Source organism: Dermacentor albipictus, chromosome 7 (assembly GCF_038994185.2).
Source record: "Dermacentor albipictus isolate Rhodes 1998 colony chromosome 7, USDA_Dalb.pri_finalv2, whole genome shotgun sequence".
Lineage (NCBI taxonomy): Eukaryota > Metazoa > Arthropoda > Arachnida > Ixodida > Ixodidae > Dermacentor > Dermacentor albipictus.
In genome coordinates this window covers 118337402-118359414 of record NC_091827.1, presented here as the reverse complement: position 1 = coordinate 118359414, position 22013 = coordinate 118337402, and the positions used below count along the sequence as shown (strand labels likewise).

General features: G+C 43.0%; 2 long non-coding RNA genes across 2 annotated transcripts in view; both read right to left on the bottom strand.

Annotated features, from left to right (window-relative positions):
• Positions 1 to 561: 561 nt before the first annotated feature.
• Positions 562 to 7750, bottom strand: LOC135909566 (uncharacterized). The gene is made up of 4 exons (XR_010566740.2): positions 7591 to 7750; positions 7236 to 7451; positions 5880 to 5975; positions 562 to 1030 (listed from the first exon to the last, which is right to left on the bottom strand). It is a non-coding gene; the product is annotated as an uncharacterized lncRNA (long non-coding RNA).
• A 7178-nt stretch (positions 7751 to 14928) lies between these two features.
• The window catches only part of LOC135909586 (uncharacterized), a 51461-nt gene continuing 44376 nt past the window's right edge, over positions 14929 to 22013 (bottom strand). The window contains exon 3 of the long non-coding RNA XR_011507549.1: positions 14929 to 15197. This is a non-coding gene — a long non-coding RNA (uncharacterized lncRNA). The remainder of the gene's footprint in view (positions 15198 to 22013) is intronic.

Here is a 22013-nt window from a genome sequence, read left to right as displayed (position 1 = left end):
CCATAGAATAAAGCTTGGTAAAAAGAAACTGAAATTGATCGTGTCTCATAGGCATCATGCAGATAGACTAAAACAGAGCATACAAATAATGAGCCGGTCATGTGAAGTTCTCAGTGAATAAGCATGTTCTTAGGAGAATGCGAAGCAAGCATGTAATTCATTACTTGCTCAATTATTCCTGATGTTCGGGAAATGCATATTTGGGAATTTTCGAATAGGCATTTTTCGAATCGAATACGCTTCGAATAAGAAAAATATGCGATTCGTGTGTGAAATTTCGAATATTCGCACACCCCTAATATATATATATATATATATATATATATATATATATATATATATATATATATATATAAAAACACTGTTACGAATCTATCACATTTCTTGCGCACATTTCCGTCATTAAGCGCCATTCACCAAAAGTTTGGTTTCAGTTTAGTGCCTAATTACAAGCTGTCTAAAGGAGCAGCAGGGGTAAGTAGTATTTCCCTAACATCCATCTAAACATTTTATAAATCTAGAATTTAGCAGCTGCACTTCGTTAAGCAAAACAGCAGATCGTTTGTGTTGTATCGAACAGTGCGTATTTATTTTCAGTCATAATTAAAACATCCATAATTCATGTGTGCTTTATTCTTGTCCTGACCTTGTGTCCATTTGTCTCTGATCGTCAAGCGCTAAATGCTTTCTTTACTGCAACTAGGTGATTTAGTTGTGTCCCCATTTGATGAGATTAAATATTGTTTTCGTTAGTCTTAGCCTAAATTTCTCAATCCATAGGGAAAAAATTACGTCATGTTTGACACACTATGGAAACCTTGTTTGCCACTCGAGGTGGAAACCATTGGTTATGTGGGCTTTGCACATGGCTGTTAAAATGTGTTGCCTAGTACTCTTCAGCTTTCGCCTAATTTTCCGGATAGCGACGGCGCTTTGGCGCCATGAAATCATTGCAGTGAACCCAATCGAGCACGGCGCTTTCTGCTTTGTTTTCCTTCACTGTGAACATTGAAGTGCACTCGCCGGAAGCCTGGGAAAAGGAAATGGAAGAAATACATCACCATTCCGTATGACATTGACATGGCTTGTAGTTCTTAGGCAAGTGGGTAATATTAGCTTGTAGCGTTAGATATTTTTGTTTAGTACAAAAATTTGCTAAGTGGCCATGGGCATGGCTTAACCGCGCATTAGTACACTTAGTTTATGAAAGACATAATTACTTCATATGTGAGGTGAATAATTTCCACTAACCGCTCGTTCAAAATACTTCCTAGCAATCTTAATAAAAGGTTGTTTAGCTTCTTCCCTGCACTTTGTTCGTGCTGCCGAAGTATCTATACCATTTCCTCAAGCATCTGCAGAGCTTCTGAAGACATCATTCACTCTGCCGGGTCTTTTTTTCTAAAATGAAGAAGTCATAAAATGCCTGTTGAATGCCCTTGCGATGACCGCAACTAGGCTTTCTGGCTAGACGGACAATACGACAACAACAAAATTTAAAGTTATTTATCTAAAATTTTCGAGCTTTTATGATTGTATTACTAATTATCTTCCAGCGAGACGTTTACATTTCCATTAAAAGCGAATATCATGGAAGCCCAATTCTACATTAGATGTCCAGATTTACGAACAAGGCACGCTGGTTCCAGTTGAATTTCTCCTGAACTGCTAGAATACCTTTGGAAAGCTGTTCACTCAAACTACAGCATAACTTTTAGACAATCACAAGCATGTCTCTTGAAAGCAGAGTTTGTTCTATGCAAATTGCTCTATGTTCTATATAAATAAGCAGACACACCTAAACACTTATCAATTTAGATAATTTGCAGGATTATCGCCTAAATAGGACATGTTACTAACGTCTGTTTAGCCATGTAGCGTAGTTGCAAATAGGGCTGAGGAAACCTTGCAACAGTACTTCATTTGATAATTGTTCCGCGTTATAAAAAAAGGCATTCAGTAGATTAAACATCTCACTTGAGGATTATGATTCAATGAGACCAATTTGGTAGCCTCGAAAACCTAATTGTGCCGTCGCAGCAAAATTGGATCTATTTCGCCCAGCTCTCAAGTCATTTTGCGTTTGATCAACCAGGAAGAAAATTATTTGGTGATGGAGGCCAATCAGTGGACAACACTAGGCATTATAACGAATGTATTATTAAAATATGATCAGAAGCAATTGAAATGGCGAACGAAGGTGTAATAACTGATGCCGAATAGCGCATGACCATGTGAAATAGTTTATTAGCTTGCAGCTTCCCGTGCTGTTAGATGTGGGCAAATATGACCTCCAACTGCAATATGCACGCATAATAATAAGAGCAAAAAGGAGCGTGCATAACAACAAAGGCAGTGGTAAGGAATGTCATTCACCAACCACAAGCAATTTTTCTTCAGAACAACTAGAACATCTCCTTTTTGAGATGACGACATGTATACTGAGTCAGAGTTCTTGGCTATATTTGTTCCTTTCCGATCCTCCGCGTTCTGAGATTGTGCAAAAGGTGTCCAAATAACTAACCCACGCATCTTTTTCTCACTAAACGTATTACCTGCCTCCACGCGGGCTTAGCTCTGTCTACACGAATATCAGTGCCCGTTTGCTGGAAAATTTCTACAACTTTTTTGATGACGCAAACTACACGTCTAACTTTTCAGTCTGCCGGCTCAATGTTGTGAAAAGGGGAGTTATATTTTTGCAAGGTACTTCGTAGATGGTTAGGGTGCCTGGGCTCGTCGTTGTTTTCACTTCACACATGAGCTTTAAAAATTACCACATGAGATTTCTCGGAAAATACGCTGCAAACTACACTCCAGGCAATCAAGGTCTGTATTGTTCATTTAGGAACACAAAAAATATTTCATGCACAATTTCAGTAAAGCCTAAAGTGTGATAACTAAAGTTTTAATGAATTCTTTTTTGTCTCAAAGGCCAAATCTATTGTTTCTCTGCATAGTACGAAAACTTGATTCTATGAAAGAAGCCTAAGGAATGTTATGCGAAACCACATGGTATACTTGTGGATGATTTCAAGCACATTTTTCAGGCATTTTCTTCACTGCCCCACCATCATTATCTTCTGACGTTGAACATAAATTTGAACGGAGTTGAAATCTTTGTCTTATTCTCTGATGATTCTGCTCCTTCCTTGAAATCCCATAGCGACACGCTTACGCTATTTAGCTTCCTTTTTTGTTAATGTTTTTACCTGGTAAGCATGGTTCCAATGTTATCGATTGGCGAAATACGCGTCCCTGTGTATCCTAAATTTGCTGAGTGTTCTTGCAAATTGCATAGCAGCACCGACTCGTTTAATCAGCTTGCATGCGCAATGCGAGAATTGCGTTCCTTTTGAAAACGTAGGCTAGCCCCAGTGATTGCGCTGGAATGTACGAGGATCACGAATAAATAGCTGAGAACTTTGACCTTGCGTGACTGGTTTACCCATAGATCATATATCGATGAGCGATGATAGCGTTCGCCGCTGCTGTTATCTATTCAATGTTACTTGCCTTTCTGCGCAATAAAACGTAGCAATTGTGACTAACAGTTGTTACACTGGTTGGTTTGCCAGCATCACTACCATGTGACGTGCAGCGCAGCTGCTTCCTCCCGTATCAGACAACCCCTTAACAATCGGAGCAATGCTCAAGCCATCAAACAACGTCAGCGTCACCGCAGACCAGCGAGTTTGCCGTAGGCTGCAAGGGCGGGTGCCGGAATAGAAACATCACCCAAGAAAAACAGTAAGACTATGACCTAGTCAAAAGCCATTATTGCAGCAGCCGTGTCGCCTGAAGTCAGTGGTGTAGACACGAGGGCTTTGTTTCTATGTTGCTTCCGCTCGTGATATTCCTTCTGTGCGCCGGCACATTCAATGCGGCCACTCCCTAGCCGGCCATCTCCGTAACCAAATTACCCTCTCGTTCACCCATGGAACTCCTCCAACACATTTCGCTAGCAACTGTTTGTTTAATATTCCAGCTGTATGAGACACTTATCAGATATCCAATTTAACGCACCGCCTGGATTTGGAATCGTCGCTCTGCCTTCCTTACCTGCTACAGCGAAGCTATCATATACCAAGCCACTCGTTTAATAATTTCTAAACAATCTCGCACTGTAACTTTATTTGCTTTCAAAATTTGTCTCAATCTGCCTGACCGGGAGTAATAATAAAATCAATACTTCAATACACAAAATATGTTACACCACTCAGTACCTACAAAATTCATTATTCTCTACTCATAATTACAATTGCGTGCCCACTGACCACAACTTCAAAATGCACGACCTAAGTTCCCGTGCAAATGTTAATGCTAATTCCTATTTGCCAAGGAGAGGAGCAACGTGTAACCGCCGCGTTAGTTCCATAGCCAGCAAGGTGGTTTCATCACTGTTCATAACCGCAATCACTACGTTTTGTATCTAATTCTACTCTTTCTCCTCTAGGTAATGCGTCACGTGACATTAAGAGAACTTATACAAGTAAATAAACAAAAAAATGTTAACAAATAAATAGGCTCCTACGAATAAGTGTGGCTTACTTATCTGCTTACATCCTAGTATTGAACCTATTGTGCCCCTCAAGCAATGAAACACTTCTAGTATAATATTTCCAGGTCAAATGGAAAGTAGTTCCTCCAGCATGACAGTTGTGATAATAACAAAACACAGCTCTTTCGTCACTGCAGACTGGGCTCTCGTAAAACAATCCCAAATTGTTGAAGTGCCCACTTACTACCTAACGAGCAAATAATGTTTTCTCTAAGAGAACAAGAGAAAAGACTTCTCTTTTTTCATCAATCTTCTTACCAGACTCCGTAAGCGAGTTCGAAGATTCACTGTTTCATTATTTTTACGGCAATAAAAAAACACAAAAACATTGAAGTGTGAAACAGTGTAAATAATGTGGCTCTTATATGGAAGTTCCTGCTTTTTTGGTGTTGCTGGTTTGTCTGCAGGCCGTGTAACATTTCAGTTACCGTTTCATAGCCGAATGTCTCGCATGCTAAGATAGCTGTTTTTCCAATCCCCCGGCGTGTGCTCGCCCATTTGAACTCGTTTATGCAGGACGTTTTTGTATAATCTGCCCTGAGAAATCTCTAAGACAATGTAAGCACTTCGCCCGCGCACGGTCTCACCGGCTTAATCTTGGCAGCGATCTGCCTAGTGGGCGCAGTCTGGGCGGGCCGCCGGTACGGAGCTGTGATTTCGCTGAGTTTTCACCCTTAAGTTTGCGCCAAAACTTCACTTCGCTCCCTGCTGCTGCCGCGATTACTCAGCCAGCGTTTTGACAGCGAGTGTCGGCGGTCACCGAGCGTGAAGTGTTCATGTTTGTCCGTGCGCGCTAACACCACGCTACTTAATTCAGCTAGTAGGCGAATATTTACAAGGGGGTGCTTCATTCCGGTGGCTGCTGCTTATGGCGCGGCCGCGAGAGCGCTGCCTTGAATATAATCTGTGATGCGGACCGAGGGCCGATAGCATCGTATGCGCTGTGGCACCCATACTCTGGCGCGTCACCCACGTTCACAAATTGGAACATCACTGTAACTTTGTGGTTGTGCTTGTCAGTCGCATTTTCTGGAACCACCAAACATTTTTTACGCATTATCTCGTGGTATACGCTTCCTTCTGCCGGGTTATTTCATTTTTAGTGTACTTCAAATCGATAAGCAGCAACTAGCTAGGTAAAAAATTTTTTTCTAATAACAGCACAAAGGCAAAACAAAAGAACATATCTTCTGACACGGCCTATTTGAGGATATATTCAAAAAGATTTCTTGTTTGCATACAACAATGCATGTATGCACAAGGCGCACAGCGTAATGCAGGGAACGAAGTTGTCAATGCTCTGAGAGAAGAAACTTACCTTGGGTGTGACTGCTTTGCATTTTGCGGAATCAAATGTTTCATTAACGCTGCATGGCGTAGGCGAGTAAGTAAACTCAATTCTGTGCTTTTCACCCTGTCGGATGACATAATAAAATGCGAGAATAAATGTTCGTTATCAAAAGAAAAAGTACTTTTTCTTTTTCTTACAATGCCTCTCTTGAAACCTTCTATACTGAACATACACATCACTTGATAATCCAAAAATAAAATTCAGAGAACAACGTCAATTGACAGTAAAATAAAATGTTTACAATATGCCGAAAATTTGTGACCACTACTTCTGCGTTTTAAGTGTCCTTGTCTAGAAATTTTGTGAATCCGAAATTGTGCTTATCCATTACCTTGCAAGTCTATTGTACGGCCTCTTTGGGCCCTATGTCATGTTTTCATTTATCCCGCTATACCATATCAGACATAACACTTAGAAAGTTTTCATTCCTTATTCAACTGTTCAGACTAGGGCCAGAGAGACAAACAAACGGGGGAACAAGAGCAATGTTTGAATTTCTGTGGCGTATATTCACTTTTCCTATTTCTGGACAGGCCCTTTTATTTGTCGAATACATGTTTCATGCAACCAGACAGCTCGCTTTTTTCATTTTAATACAGATATGCTGTAAACATTTGCACTACATTGGAGCGCTGGCAAGTTAAATTGGAACATTTTACCGACTGGGTATGTTGGCAAATGATGTCGCTATGTTATATGTTCTACTTGCACAATGCGTACAACATGTGTCTAAATAAACCCACATGACTACATATATACGCTGTGCAGCGCTTCTTCTTCTTCAGAGCTACCAATCGTACATAATCATATACAAGTTTTGTACATGTTTACACCCCTCGCATCAGTAATACCTTTTGTACCTTGACGCAATTAAACAAATTACAAAAACCTTACCGAATAGTTTAGGTGTTTATTTCGAAATAAATGCTTCAAGTGTCCTCGCGCCGGCAAAAAGATGGGGCTGGTATTTCAAAGTTATCGCCACTGAGGCATTTCAGGACTTAAGGGCCAATGGTGCATTCTTCTGTAAATTCCTCACCAGCTGCTCCTATATTCGTTACATAGGGACCCCATATATGTTTTTTTTTTCTGGAAAGGTGGAAAACAATCGGATATGTCGAAACCTCCAACTGTCAAACTGTTCATTTTTAAGAAATTATGCCAATCTGAGGCAATGAACCCCAATATTGGTTGTTTATATCCGAAGCAGTCGGTCATAGGGGTAACGGAAAACATGATTTCAGCTACCAACAACTTTCACGATTGTCCTTTCTCTCGTAGCGATAAATTTCTTTTCGAGAGCACAGTATTTCTTAAGCCTACCTTTTTGTTCACTGATATCACCTCATTCAGCACCTGGTAGAAATCTATATGTTTGGTAAAGTTCGAAGCAGCCTTCGATGCCAGTGTTTTGTACAAAGGATTCCCTTGAGCATCCATTTCCTTCAACAGTTCCGCCTCTGACTTCATCGTGGCCGTTGTTCCGTGCGCTAGTGTGAAGGCAAGCAGCGTGATGGACCAGAACATCATGCTAGCTTTCTGAAAATTGAAATCGACAAATATGCTGCTATGAACTCTGTATTTCGAGAATCTCGACTCCACAGCGGGAATGTTTGAAGGTTATGAGAAAAAATTGCTGACGTGCAAGTGAAATTTAGAAGTATAGTAATCTACTCACATAATGAGAAGACAACTGGCGTGACACTGCTCCTCTCAAGTATACGCGACGTATTATTTGTTTGTACCGTTCTTCGCGTGCGGCAGAATCAGCTGTTTCAAGAGCGCATACATAATACATCTGCGTTTAGTTCCTTTCGCAAACACAAGCGCCTATTCTACCCGTGTACCCAGACTAAGGCGCAACCAAAAAAGCTGTTACGAACTTCGTGGAAAATTAAAATCATCGTGACTTTTTAGCGAATAAAAAACAAAAGACTTTAGCACTTCTTGAAAAGTTGTTGCTTGAACAATAGAAAAGTTGGGCTTCGTTAATGACCACGCCATTTTGCATACAGGGTGGTGCGGTTATTATAGAAGTTTCATGAACGCTTGTTCAGCATTTAACCAAATACCGGCAACTATAACGCCATTAACGAATTAGCTATTGTTAATGACATTCTTTTTAAAGCTGTATACCTCACTCAGCCGCTTTCTGACGAATTGCTTCCACGTTTCACTTAAAGGCCCTCGAATACCTGAGATGATTTAGAAGATCAAATCAACTTTTAGTATCATCACTAAGTCCACTGTTCAGTGCTGCCATACAAACAGATATGTGGTCTTTTTTTATTTCTCTATGCAAGTAGGCCGCAAGCTTACTTTTGTAAAGCCGGGCTACCCTCAACATTCTCTGGCACTCTCAGAAAGACTGAATGCTTTCGTTATGTTTTAGGCCTTCTAAAGCCGCAATTGACTTTTTTTGTGGAATAAAAATGTTTTCAATATTGGAAAGAGTAGTGATACCCCATATAAGGAGACAATCACCAATGTCGCGTCGGCCGCATTTCAATGAAGAGATTCGAAAACACCCATTTTATTTACTTAGATTTAGGTGCACATTAAAGGAGCCCAGGGGGCCCAAATTTCCATAGTCCCTTCTACGGCGTGCCTTATAACCAGATAGTATTTTTCTCACGCGAAGCCCCATAATTTGATTTAAGACAATTATAGATATTTTAATGAATAAGTGAAAAGCCTATATTTCCTATGACTTAATTTCCTTCGAATTATACTTCCTATTTCACGTAATGCTCCTATTACTCTGGATAGCTTCATTAGATGTAATTAATGTGTATTCCAAGACAGGTTCACGCAAAAAAGAAACACCTAGACATTTATTAGAATCCACACTCAACACGCTCTATGACGTCGTTACAAAAATATGATGAGGTATTGCTAGCTATAGTACTACGATCTGTAAAAACGCCGTACTTTGTTTTTTGTTTTTGTTTTCAACTCTAAATGATTTGCATCTGGCCATTCAGTGAATTCGCACAGCCAGTTCTTCGCATGTCTATCTAGTTTTGATAGATTAGTGCCAGAAAAAGAAACATTGGTGTCGTCGGCGTGTAGAGACGCTTTTGTGAGTGGGATAAATCAAATATAATTTATGCACAGTACAAAGGCAGCGGCCTAGATTTAACCCTGGGACACATCCGTCAAAATAGACTCTATGTTAATAGTGAAAGTCTTCATTTAGTTTTTCGAGAACCTGGCCTGTGCGAACGCCGACTAAAGCTTGGCGCTGTCCACATGCATGAATGAATTTCTCATGCTTTTGCTTTATCACTTGCTCTGATTCATCTGTCGACTTATTCCCTTTCGGCAGCTTACGATGCTCCGAAAATTTGACTATGAGTTGGTTGGTACGTCATTCTTCAAAACGAAGTTTGTGCAGCACAAATAAAAAGCCCACAAAAGGGACAAACAGGGTAAATTGATTTTCTCCAGCTATATCATATTGGAAATATCTAATCAACCTCGATGCATGTATGCATCCTATTAATCAATACATTTATATTATTGCTGACCATTACCACAATATTGACGATATAATAAGCAGTCTCTGAATTGTGAACATTGTTCTGTATTACTTCTATTATAAGCTTTATGCACCTATCAAAGTTGCTTTCTTGATTGCATAATAAAATAGCAGCAAGTGAGCACACCTCTAAACTGTTTCCCTTATTTTATATACGATACATTTGTGCTACGCAAATTCTGTCACCGCCAACTTCCTTCCCCATCTCTTCCTTCCCAGAAATACCTTCCTTGACGTGGAGCAGCAATCCAAAGGCATGTCACTGAAACCGATCTCTCAATTTGTTTCTCATTTAAGTTTCTCTCTCGATCTCTATCTCTCTTTGAAGAGAAATAGAAATTCGATAGAGAAGTGTTTCTTCTTTCAATTTGCCTTATGTGCGACCGTTAGCTTTCTTTGTTTATTTCTATCTCTCGACAACACTGAGCAGAAATATAGCTGGTTCAATATAACACGTGATAAGAAAGAAGCACAGCAGCTTTTGAGCAGTGCGAACGTTATCAATTCTTTACCAATATGCGAATAGCGCTCTTGGATACTGCGCCTTGTCCTGACTCCACTATTGGGATTGTTGAGACTCATGTCCTTAATATTTGTGTCACATTCATTATATTGAATGCCGATGTTTTTAAAACCGAATTTCTCGTATAAAGAAGACAAAGTACTAAGGAATTCCAGGCACATAGTCTCAATTGTAGGGTTCACTTCCTTCAGAAGTGTGGTGCCTCCGTTAACTGCAGCACATGCATAATTTATGCGCGAAACCTTTGCAGACACGTGCTAAGGTGAACAGGTTTTTTGGTGTGTTGAGCGATTTGTCTTTACCATCACAGTCGCTTTCACGTGTCACTGTTCTCGGTACTGCTGCCGACTTTTCATTGTCTGACGTGGCATTGCGATGACTTCCTGCTAATTTTGTAGGAAGAGCCACACCTGTTCTGCGTTGTGTCGCAACTGCGAGCGACTGCACGCCGTAATTCTGGGCACTAATTTCCTATTTATTTATTTATTTATTTATTTATTTACATATACTGCCATCTTGCATAGCAAGATATTGCAGGAGTGAGTGCATACATAGGTCAATCAGTTGAAGAATACATTTGAGTGGCAAAAAGAAAACAGACAATTGAAAAAAAACAATATCAGGAATAACTAGTTGATTAATGAACATGATTAGGTAATAGGTTGGCAAATACATCGCTTGGTAACTCGCGCAAGGACCCCTCAAGGCCATTCCAAATCACAATTGTATGCGGAAAAAAGGAAAACCTAAAACAATCAATCGTTGCATTCAAAGGAACAATGTTAAGATGATGACTTCTTCTGGTGGGCCGAGAAGAAGGGTTAGTGAAAACAATAGGTGCGTTGACATAAGTTTTCCCATGAGCAATTTTATGTAGCAGAACAACACGGTCACAAGTACGTCTATGGGCCAGTGGCTTTAGTAGTAGCTTGCTCGCATGTGATGTCGGTGAGAAATGGCGGTCATAACGATTATAAATAAACCTTATGGCCTTTTTCTGAATAGACTCAAGCATGTCTATGTCTTTGGAATGATGTGGCGACCACACTACCGACGCGTATTCAAGTAGAGGCCTTATTAGTGATCTGTATGCCGTTAATTTACATTCTTTAGTTGCATCTCGTAAGGTTCTTTTAAGAAAACCCAGTTTTCTCAACGCCTTGTTGGTTATACAGTTAATCTGAGCATGCCATTTTAGATCAGGGGAGAAAGTAACACCAAGGTATTTAAACGTGTGGACGCTTGCAAGCTTGTGCGCTTCATTAAAATATGTAAATTGTAATGGTTGTTTTTTATTCGAAAAAGTCATTGATACGGTTTTCTTAAAATTAAGTGACGTTTGCCATGTTCTGCTCCATTCGCAAAAACGGGTGAAGACTTCATTCAGCCCTAACTGATCATGATTACTACTTATACTAGAATAAAGGACGCAGTCATCAGCATATAGTCTTATTTTGACAGAAGTGCCCGCGGTTACTTCAACGACATCATTTACATAGACTACAAACAGCAAAGGACCCAAGACAGACCCCTGTGGTACACCGGATGTAACATTGACACGAGATGAGTGAACATTGTTAAATGCAACAAACTGGGTTCTTGTACTTAGGTAGTCCTGTATCCAACCTAGTAATTTATAATCATGAATTATTGCCTTGAGTTTAATGAGAAGCTTTTTATGGCACACTGTGCCAAAAGCTTTACTGTAATCAATAAAAATGGCATCAAGTTGTCCTCTAAGGTTAAGTGTGGATGCAATATCATGGGAGAATTCTAGAAGTTGTGTTACCGTGGAGAATCCGGAACGGAAGCCATGTTGAGCATGCGAAAGAAGATTATGTTCAGATAAGTACTCAATGATATATTTATGAATAATGTGTTCCAATAGTTTACAAGATGTTGATATTAAAGAAATAGGTCTGTAGTTAGATATTTCCTGCTTATTACCGTCTTTGTGAATTGGAACAACTTTAGCACATTTCCAGAGTATTGGAACAGTGGATGATTCTACAGATTTCGAAAAAATTAGGGATAAGTACCGAGAGCTCCATTCAGAATATCGTCGTAAAAACATATCTGGTATATTATCTGGCCCAGTACTTTTCATAGTATCGATCCTGAGTATAAGATTGTGTACACCAGCTGAAGTGATTGCCATACTAGGAAAAGGTGATGACGAAAGAGTAGTGCAAAACGTGGGGGTGCGTCCATCATCACAGGTGAACACTGATTTAAAGTAATTATTGAAAGCTTCAGTAATGCTAAGATTATCTGAGCATGGTTGATTAGCAATTATGAATGAAGGAGAGCTCTCACTTCGTGGACTGATGGTTCGCCAGAACTTTGATGGCTTGTTTTTAATGAAGTATGACAAGGTGCTATTAAAATAGAAACTTTTCGCATTTGACATAGCAGATTTTAAGTTGTTTTTAAGTGTGGTCAATACTGAAGCTTTCATTGGATTGTTTGCATATGGTTGTTTGTGCAGACGCCTGATGCGACGAATTAGGTGTATAATTTCACGTGTGTACCAAGGGTGCTTGGGATTGCGCTTTATACACTTGGTTGGAATGTAATCAGTTATACATTGATTGACAATTGAGTAAAAACGGTTCACTAACACGTTAACAGAGGAATGGTTTACGCAACTCGAAAATTCATCAAAAGAGCATGCGAGCAACTCAGCTATGGAGTTGTCATCAGCACGTTCAAAGTTCAATACTGTCTGATGTGAGGGGCGCTTAGGCATAGTTGCTAAATTCAAATAAACAATGACCCCTTTATGGTCCGAGAGGCCTTCAACGATAGTACTATCGTAACCATTTTGTCTAAGTTGCTTATTTATGAAAACAAGATCTAAAATTGAGCTTTCTCGTGTTGCGGAATTCACAATTTGCGTCAGATCGAAAGAAATAGACATGTTAATCAAGTAATCACAAATGGCTTTGTGACGGCCACCAGCAGATAGCGTTGGCCAATCTATGCCAGGTGTGTTGAAATCACCAGCAAGTAACATTTTACAACAGTTAAGTTTATGTTTGGTTATATAATCGGTAAGATCGGAAAAGACACTGAGATCTGTGTCAGGTGGTCGATAAACAGCTCCTACAGCCAAAGTGAATCCACAAAGCCTTATTTTGCATCATAGTGATTCGCAGTTAGGAACGTCAGGCAATGCTGTAAACTCAATGTCTTGGTTTACGAAGAGTGCCACACCGCCACCGCGCCGGTCACTTCTATCTTTCCTGAGGACGCTGTAACCTGGTGGTAAAATTTCAGTATCTAAGATGTGTTCACCAAGCCACGTTTCAGTCACGCAAATCACAGAAGGATGATAAAATGCCACGAGGTGGTGAAAGTCTTGAATTTTGTTAAGAAGATTGCGGGCATTAACGTTTACCAGCGAGAAATTAGCATCGGAATGCAGTCAAGTTTCATGTACTGCAGAGGTTTGCTTTTTGGTTTTAATCATTGAATCACCTGATTCATTCAGCACATAGCGTACATTGTCTATCAGCAAGGAATCATACTGCAGACGAAGGTAGATGCATTTTTCCTTTGATTTACAGAAAGCCTCCAAAGAGCTTTGCGTATCTTTCGAACCCGTTCAGAGAAGTCCTCATTTATATATATATCTGTACCTTTAAGCTTTCGGGCATTCTTTAATATTGCAATCTTTGACCTGTAGTCCAAAAATTTGAAAATAGCAGGACGTGGTTTATCACCTCTACGCACCCCAAGCCTGTGCCAACGTTCAATGTCTGCACACTGAACACCAAGTTTATCAGATATCAAGTTCGTGAATGCCTCAAGTAGTTGCCCGGAGGGCTCAGAATGGGGTTCAGGTAATCCATAGACAACAAGGTTATTTCTGCGGGACCTGTTTTCAAGATCGTCAGACCGACTTTCCAGCTTCAATACCACGTTTTTAAGATGAACGACAGTTTTTTTCAAGTTCCTGAACTTGCGGAATCACTTCCGCGACTGGCAGTACTGACGTCTCAAGGCTGTTTAGCCTTTATTCAATGGAAGAAAACTTGGCTGTCCAAGAAGATATTTCGGAACGAATTTTTTCCTGCCCTGCGAGCAATTGCAATAGCGTTTCCTGTAACTTATCGGGACCAGGATTGGTCTCGACGTCACCAGATAAGATCAACAACATTCTACGGACAGAAAAAATAGAAAACGCTCTCATCAGTGGGCCAGGCAGCAGCACTACACATCGATCATCGCTTCTATAACAAGGAAAATTGTACTTCGGGCATACCTGAAAGACAGTGCAGACAAGCTTGAACCATGTGCTCATCGTGCCGCTGCAAGACCCACTGAAGAGCATAGCGTCCGTCCTCGGCTTTATAGTGCAGTGTAAACGACCAGGTGACGCTGCGGTAGTGCTCCATGCGCAGAAGGGCTCGCCAAAGGTCAAGCCACGCAGGTCCGGTGCTTCAATCCAACGATGATGCGATGTTTGTATCACGTCCTCCGATATGGCGGTCCTGAGTAACGTTTCGAAGGATGGGCCAAAGGGATCATGCGCAGAGGTAGCACATTCCTGAAGACATCTGGATTTGGTGCAGGCGGCAATCTGAAAGACAGTGCAGACAAGCTTGAACCATGTGCTCATCGTGCCGCTGCAAGACCCACTGAAGAGCATAGCGTCCGTCCTCGGCTTTATAGTGCAGTGTAAACGACCAGGTGACGCTGTGGTAGTGCTCCATGCGCAGAAGGGCTCGCCAAAGGTCAAGCCACGCAGGTCCGGTGCTTCAATCCAACGATGATGCGATGTTTGTATCACGTCCTCCGATATGGCGGTCCTGAGTAACGTTTCGAAGGATGGGCCAAAGGGATCATGCGCAGAGGTAGCACATTCCTGAAGACATCTGGATTTGGTGCAGGCGGCAATCTGAAAGACAGTGCAGACAAGCTTGAACCATGTGCTCATCGTGCCGCTGCAAGACCCACTGAAGAGCATAGCGTCCGTCCTCGGCTTTATAGTGCAGTGTAAACGACCAGGTGACGCTGTGGTAGTGCTCCATGCGCAGAAGGGCTCGCCAAAGGTCAAGCCACGCAGGTCCGGTGCTTCAATCCAACGATGATGCGATGTTTGTATCACGTCCTCCGATATGGCGGTCCTGAGTAACGTTTCGAAGGATGGGCCAGAGGGATCATGCGCAGAGGTAGCACATTCCTGAAGACATCTGGATTTGGTGCAGGCGGCAATCTGAAAGACAGTGCAGACAAGCTTGAACCATGTGCTCATCGTGCCGCTGCAAGACCCACTCACCGTCACCGGTACTATAATACCAGGCAGGAAGCTCTGCATGTTGACAATATAGCACATGTATCATTTACGGATAGTATAGATTTTATGCATGATGTAACTGCTTCAGCATTTCTATGTGCTCATCACCATAGTATAAAAATGATGAGAAGCTTAGCGCCCTCAGATGAAAACCAGTTTCCCTCAAAAGTTTACAAGCAGGCTTCATCCACACATTTATGTCATCATCACATAATTAATACACCATATTCGTCTAACACTTGTGACATGTCATCGACAACGATGATAGTTATCGTTAGGGCGTCGAAAGGCATGCTCCGCAAAAGTGTTTTCCAATAGTCTACTAGCCCGTGGACAGCACAAGTTACCCACTTCACGCACGATAGCTGCTGCAGAAGGATTTATCATATATGCCAGACTAAACGTAGTTGCCAAAATGAATGCGACCTCTAATGCCGCCATCCAAGAACCATCCAGCCCTAATTCACAACATAACAGTGTGCCTGCAATCCTGTGTCTATATTTCATCACTTTATTTGTCATCAGGTTGTTGGCAGATACCCTTGCACCCAATCTACAAAAAGGCATTGGCCTTTGTGACAGCAGGTGGTCTTCAGAATGTCGTGTTTCAGTGACGTTGAAGGAACGCCGTAGCTAGACTGTGAATGACAGAACTAAGTTATTATTGGACAAATTTGTGTCCACAAACGGAAGTGACACTCTCAGCACAACGACAGTCGCGAGCACTACCGGAGATCTCCGAAACATGATCAGCGGGTAGAGCACCTCGGATTTTATACATGAGTCGTCGAAGGTTCCAGCGTAGTCGCTGGCTACCGTGTGCCCTCTTGGGACGTGCTACACAATTTGCGTCGCGCAAACACTCGGGTTACACAAGGTTCAATCACAACAGACACCGCATATAGCCATCGATACCATTCGTAAACTTCTGATATATTTATTTAAAAATTAAATTGTGTGGTTTTACCTGCCAAACAGTACATGACCGGGGTAGTTGGAGAAGTATGGGAGAGGCCTTTGCACTGCAGTGGGCGTAACCAGGCTGATGATGATGGTGATGACGTGCCAAAACCACTTTCTGAATATGGGGCACGCCGTAGTGGGGGACTTCGGAAAGTTCGACCACCTGGCTTTCTTTAACGCGCACATAAATCTAAGTACATGGGTGTTATCGCATTTCGCCTCCATCGAAATGCGGCCGCCGTTGGCGGGTTTCGATCCCGCGACCTCGTGCTCAGCAGTCCAACACCATATCTACTTGAGCAACCACGGCGGGTTCTGATATATTTAGAATAGCTTCTTGCCGGGCGAGTCGGTGCATGCCTTTGCTAGAGAGAGTTGCTCGTATGAAAGGATTAACACAGGAAAAAAAACGTGGTTAGAAGAAATTAGACCGAAATGGTGCTCTTTCCGTCTATTTCGTTTTTTTTTCCTGCGTTTGTCCTTTAATACGTGCAACTCTTCCAAACATAGCTTTCGATACATGCAGGCGCGTCCTGCGCCAAGCGATGACGTCAATCCTCTGGTAAAAAGCAATCACCAGAGAATAATAAATAAGTACATGTGTGAACATGTACTTCTTACAGATGGGCATCTACATGTACATGCCCATCTTAGAAGTCAGTGTGCTGATGCTTCAAAACAAATACAAAAGCAAGAAATCAATGTACCCGTAATAAACATAAAGAAAGACAAAGCAGACACATCTAAAGCGTCTTCAGCGCGCAGGCGTAGAAACGCATAAGACGGTCGCACCACGTGGACGACTTCAGGACGTGAGCGGCACCGCTGTGATAGCGAAATGCCGTCTGGCATGACCTCGTAGTCCAATATGCCAATAGGACCGGTTATCTTGTAGGGTTCGCATTACTGACGCAAAATTTTCTAAATAACTGCTCGTCGGCTGTTGGCTTTCAAACCCCAACTTGGGCTCGGAGCTAGTATTCCACGCAGCTGAGCCGAATACTGTAGTGGCGGCTGTCAGTCCTTTGCAGACTCTTCTTGCGCAGGCAGGCAACATTTCATGCATCCTTCAAATTACTACACTTAAGCGAAGACGTCTGGATTTTCCTCATTGGTGACTTGTGGCAGCAGGGCGTCAAGGGTCGCCGTCGAACGCCTTCCGTAAACGAGCCTTAACAGCGCGATCTGCGTTGTTTCTTGCCCTGCCATGTTGTATGCGATTGTTACGTTCGGAAGGACGGCATCCTATGTCTTGTGCTCGACGTCTACGTACAAGGCTAACATGTCGGTGAAAGTCTTCTTGAACCCTGCCTTTACACCTTCGCGTGGTAGGCTGTTGTCCTACGGTGACTTGTCTGGCTGTATTGCGGAATCGATAAGGTAACGTTAGCTGCAAAGGCCGTTCCTCTGTCGTTAATGAGGACCGCTGGCGCATAATGTTAGAGCAGGATGTCTTCGTCAGGATTTTATCTGCTTCCACCACCCTAACGTTGTGCAGGCTTTCGTTTCCGCGTAGCGGGTAAAGATGACGGTCATCCCGACGATCTACTTGTTTCCAAATATTGACGTCGGAAAGGGCCCCATCAAGTTTATCCCAATCTACTGAAACGCTCGGCCAGGATGCTCGATTGTCTGTAGCTGTCCCGCGGGTGAAGTTGTGTGTTGCGTCGCTGGCAGTCTCTGCACATCTCGCCGTTATGGGCAATGTTAGTGTTCAAGCGTAACCAGTAATACTGCTCCTGAAGCTTCATGAGCGTAGGGGCGATGTGTCTGCAAGTGATCGGTATACCGTGATACCGAGCAATTGGATCATTATGAAAGGCGTGGACAGCTTGTGGCAGCATTGCTGAAGGCGCAACCATAGATAGTTGGTACGGACTAGCGAAAAGTTTTCTTTACAATGGCGTCGTTTTGCAAGGTAAACGAAGACAATGTGTGCCTAAATAACCGTGGGAGAAAGTCAATCCTCAGAAACATATACAAGGGTCTGGGTCTTCTCGCTGCCGTCCGGCGATCCCATCGGCACTTATTGCCCTTGCTGCACTTATTGCCTATTGATGTAGTCGGCATAAAAATGTTTTCGGCCGGAATTGTATATCACAGTGATGTCAAGTTCTTTTACACAGAGGCTCCACTGAGCTAGGCATTCTGAAGGTTCCATTAAATCGGCTAGCCAACAGAGTGCATGATGGCCGGTCATATGTTTAAACGCACTGCCATATAGAGAAAGGCGAAATTTTGTGGTAGCCAACGCTAGACAAGAGCATATTCGTTTTTCATTGTTGAATACCTCAAGTTCGCTTTCGTCAGCGACCAAATAGCCCATTGATATCTCCCGTTGAACTGCCTGTTTACTCTCGACTAGGATAGCGCCGATGGCTTGGCGGCTTGCGTAAGTTTGGTTTGCAATATCGGTGCCCTTCTGGAAGTAGGCGAGTACTTGTGATGACTCCAGGCGCCGTTTTCACCCCTCAATTACCTGAACTTGCCTTCTTGTCGACGGTCTGCGGAAAGTTTGCAATGGCAGCTGTTTTTTTGCAAATCAGGAAAGACGCGTTATTTGCTGATGACGTGGCCCATCAACAGAAGTTCGTAGTAAGCGAATCGACATTTATCCAACTCCGGGGGGAACCTATATAATTTCATGGCCTGTAGTAGTATCGCAAGGCTCTTAATGTGATCGTGTAAGTGTGAGACGGGGACGGCAACATCAGGGTAGACTAAAAAGGTGTGCCATATAAACCGAGTTACTGCCGGGTCCATTACACGCTGCGAAGTTGTGCGCGCCGAGTAAAGACCAAATGGAATGATATTCATTTCATAAATGCCACTTGGCGTGATAAAGACGGTCTTCTCTCTGTCCCTCACGTCAACTTCGATTTGCCAGTAGGCCGTCTTGACAGTCATCGAGAAAAATTACATTGCATTGCAGCGAAGGAAAAATGGGTCGTGTGTCCGTGAGAGGGAATATACGGATGTGATATGATGCGTGCGACATCGGACTTGCGTTAGGACGTTGTGTCGACGATTGCAACATTATCCCTGTCAGAAACAAGCAACAGTCCAGAAATTGTCTCGGGAAAGTCTTGGGTTCGCTTTCCTAAAGAGATTCTATGCGACCAGGCATGCGTCGAACTTGATGGGAGAATGAAGTGAATTGCTGGTAATGAAGCACTTAAGTTTTACGCCGTACCATCGTATGTGCAACAGAATGGTAGAACACTTCAATTGTACCCTGAAGGAGGTGCTGCGATAATTATGCCAGGAACAGCCGAAGTCCTGGGATCGTTTCCTGGCACCCCTTCTCTCTGCATACAAAGAAGTACCTCAAACAAGCCTGGGCGTTTCGCCGTTCGAATTGGCATTTAAAAGGCACGTGAGGGGACCACTGGCTGTTCTAAAAGAGCTTTGGACTAAAGAACACCTAAGTGACTAGATCAAGACTACATACTCTTATGTTTTTTTATCTTGGGCAGCGTCTTGAACGAACCATGGAAGAAAAATATCAGAACTTGCGGCGAGCTTAAAAGACTCAAAGAAATATTTTGACAGTAGTTCGAAGTGCCGGCAACTGAAGGTCGGAGACCGAGCGTTGAGCCTGCTCCGAACAGACAACAACACATTGCTCATGCAATGGAAGGGACGATTCTCGTTGATTGGAAAGAAGAATGATTATGATTACTGGGTGGACTTAGGTCATTGTAAGAAGGTCTTCCACAGAAATATGCTAAAACGCCACGAGGAACGCTTTATCCGACCTTGTCAAGCTTCAGCGTTTGTCATCGTCGAAGAGGCCGAGAGCAAAACACCGCTTCTGAGTTCTGAAATTGAAAAGATCAAGTGAAATGAGGTGAATAATATCTCTGGTGAACAACACAACAGTCACCCTGCCAATTCGCATAGACATTTAAAGATCTTGAAGGACATTTTTTGTGAAATTTCTGCGAGAACAAAGGTATTCGAATGTCGCTTCTAACTGACTACCCCCGAGCCCATCAATACCGCTGAATACCCGCTGCCGTTTGCCTTGAGAGAAGCTGTGGAGAAGGAAGTCGATGACATGTCGAAGCGCTCACAGTCCCCTACAACACGCCTTTGGCCCTTGTACGAAAGCTTGACAGAAGTTACCGCGCATCCATGGACTTTCGCCGTATCAACAATGTGCTCACCGTCAATCCAGTGTTCATCCGGAGAACTGATGTAATTTTTGCGGAAGTTGCTACAAAGACATATTTTTTTCAAAATTTGGCCTAACGAAAGGCTATTGGCAGCCGCCATTAGTAGAGTCTTCAAGGGCCGAAAAGCTTTCTTCACTCACTGCGGTCCCAATCATTTTCTTTTCTTGCCATTTGGGATCAAAACAATATCCGCTATTTTCACTTGCTTGATGAGGACCTTACTTCAGGGCATGAAAAACGTCGTGCATTCTGTTGACGATGTACTGGTGGCAACCTCGACATGGCCAGAACACCTCGAAACTGTACAGTAGCTCTTTTATCGAATACGAATGTCCGGTCTTACGATAGAAGCACAAAAGTGTGAGATCGGAGCGTCGTCGATAACGTGTTTAGGCCATCGCTTAAGTCGCGTACAACTCCTACCTGTAGAGACCACAATCACTTAGATTCTCAATGCATCGAAGCCGCAGACAAAGAAGCAAGTACGGTCGTTTCTAGGCTTGGCGGGATGCTATCGTGTCCTCATTGGACGGCATGCCGAGACAGCACAGCCTCTTCTGGGAATGACGAGGAAAGCGGAGGCAAACAAAGTGGTTTGAGTTTGGCCACCTTCGCGGAAAGCCGCATTCTCCAGACTTAAAGTCGCTCTTTAGTCACGACCCATGATAAGGGCATCCAGATCTTGACAAAGAATTTGTACTCTGGACAGACGCATCCAACACAAATTTGGGCGCAATTTTCCTGCAAAAATACGATGGCATGCTTCACCCAGTCTCATATGGTAGCCGGCTACTTCTCCCACGTGAGACACGGTACTGGGCCATTAGACGTCATCGCCTGGCACTCATATGACCAATAGACAAATTCCACATATTTTGTATAGAACATTTTCCGTTGTGCAGATGGACCATCAGCCGTTGAGATATATTTCCCACTCTAAACATTTATACAGTATGGTGCTGCGTTGCAGTTTGGTCTTGAAGGAATACTCCTTGCACGTGGAACACATCAAAGGATCGGTAAATGTTGGTGCCGACTACATGAGCCTGTGTGACAGTGCAGGGACTTCATTATATATGCATGTACTCTGATCGAAGCAATTATCCTGTGTGAATATTGGGGATCTGCTTGAACTCTGAACACACATGAGCCTGCGTGACAGTGCCAGGACATCATTATAAGTGCATGTACGCTTTTCTTTCTTCCGCTCCATGAACCGACACCGCCTCCTTCGCGCCAATCTTCTCGCCCCACAGCGCACGCTCTCCCGCCTCGTGCCTGGCGCTTCTTTTAGAGCGCAGCTCTTTGGCGTCCGTTCCTGGGTTTCGCGTCGTCGTCGGCGTTGTCGTCGGCCTCGTAACCAGCTCCGCCCCCCTTTCATCCCCCCAGCGCTAGCAGCGACCGACTGATACCGCTGGATGCCGCTGACGCCGCTAGAGAGTCAAGATAACGTGACTGCATAGAACACCGTCGCCGCCATGCAGAAAGAGGAGGAAAGGGTCCCCCCCCCTGTTCTTGTGTGGCGGATAGGGTGCTCTTCAGTTGCCGACGCGCCGGTTATTTCACGTAGGCCCCGGCACGTCGACGAATACGT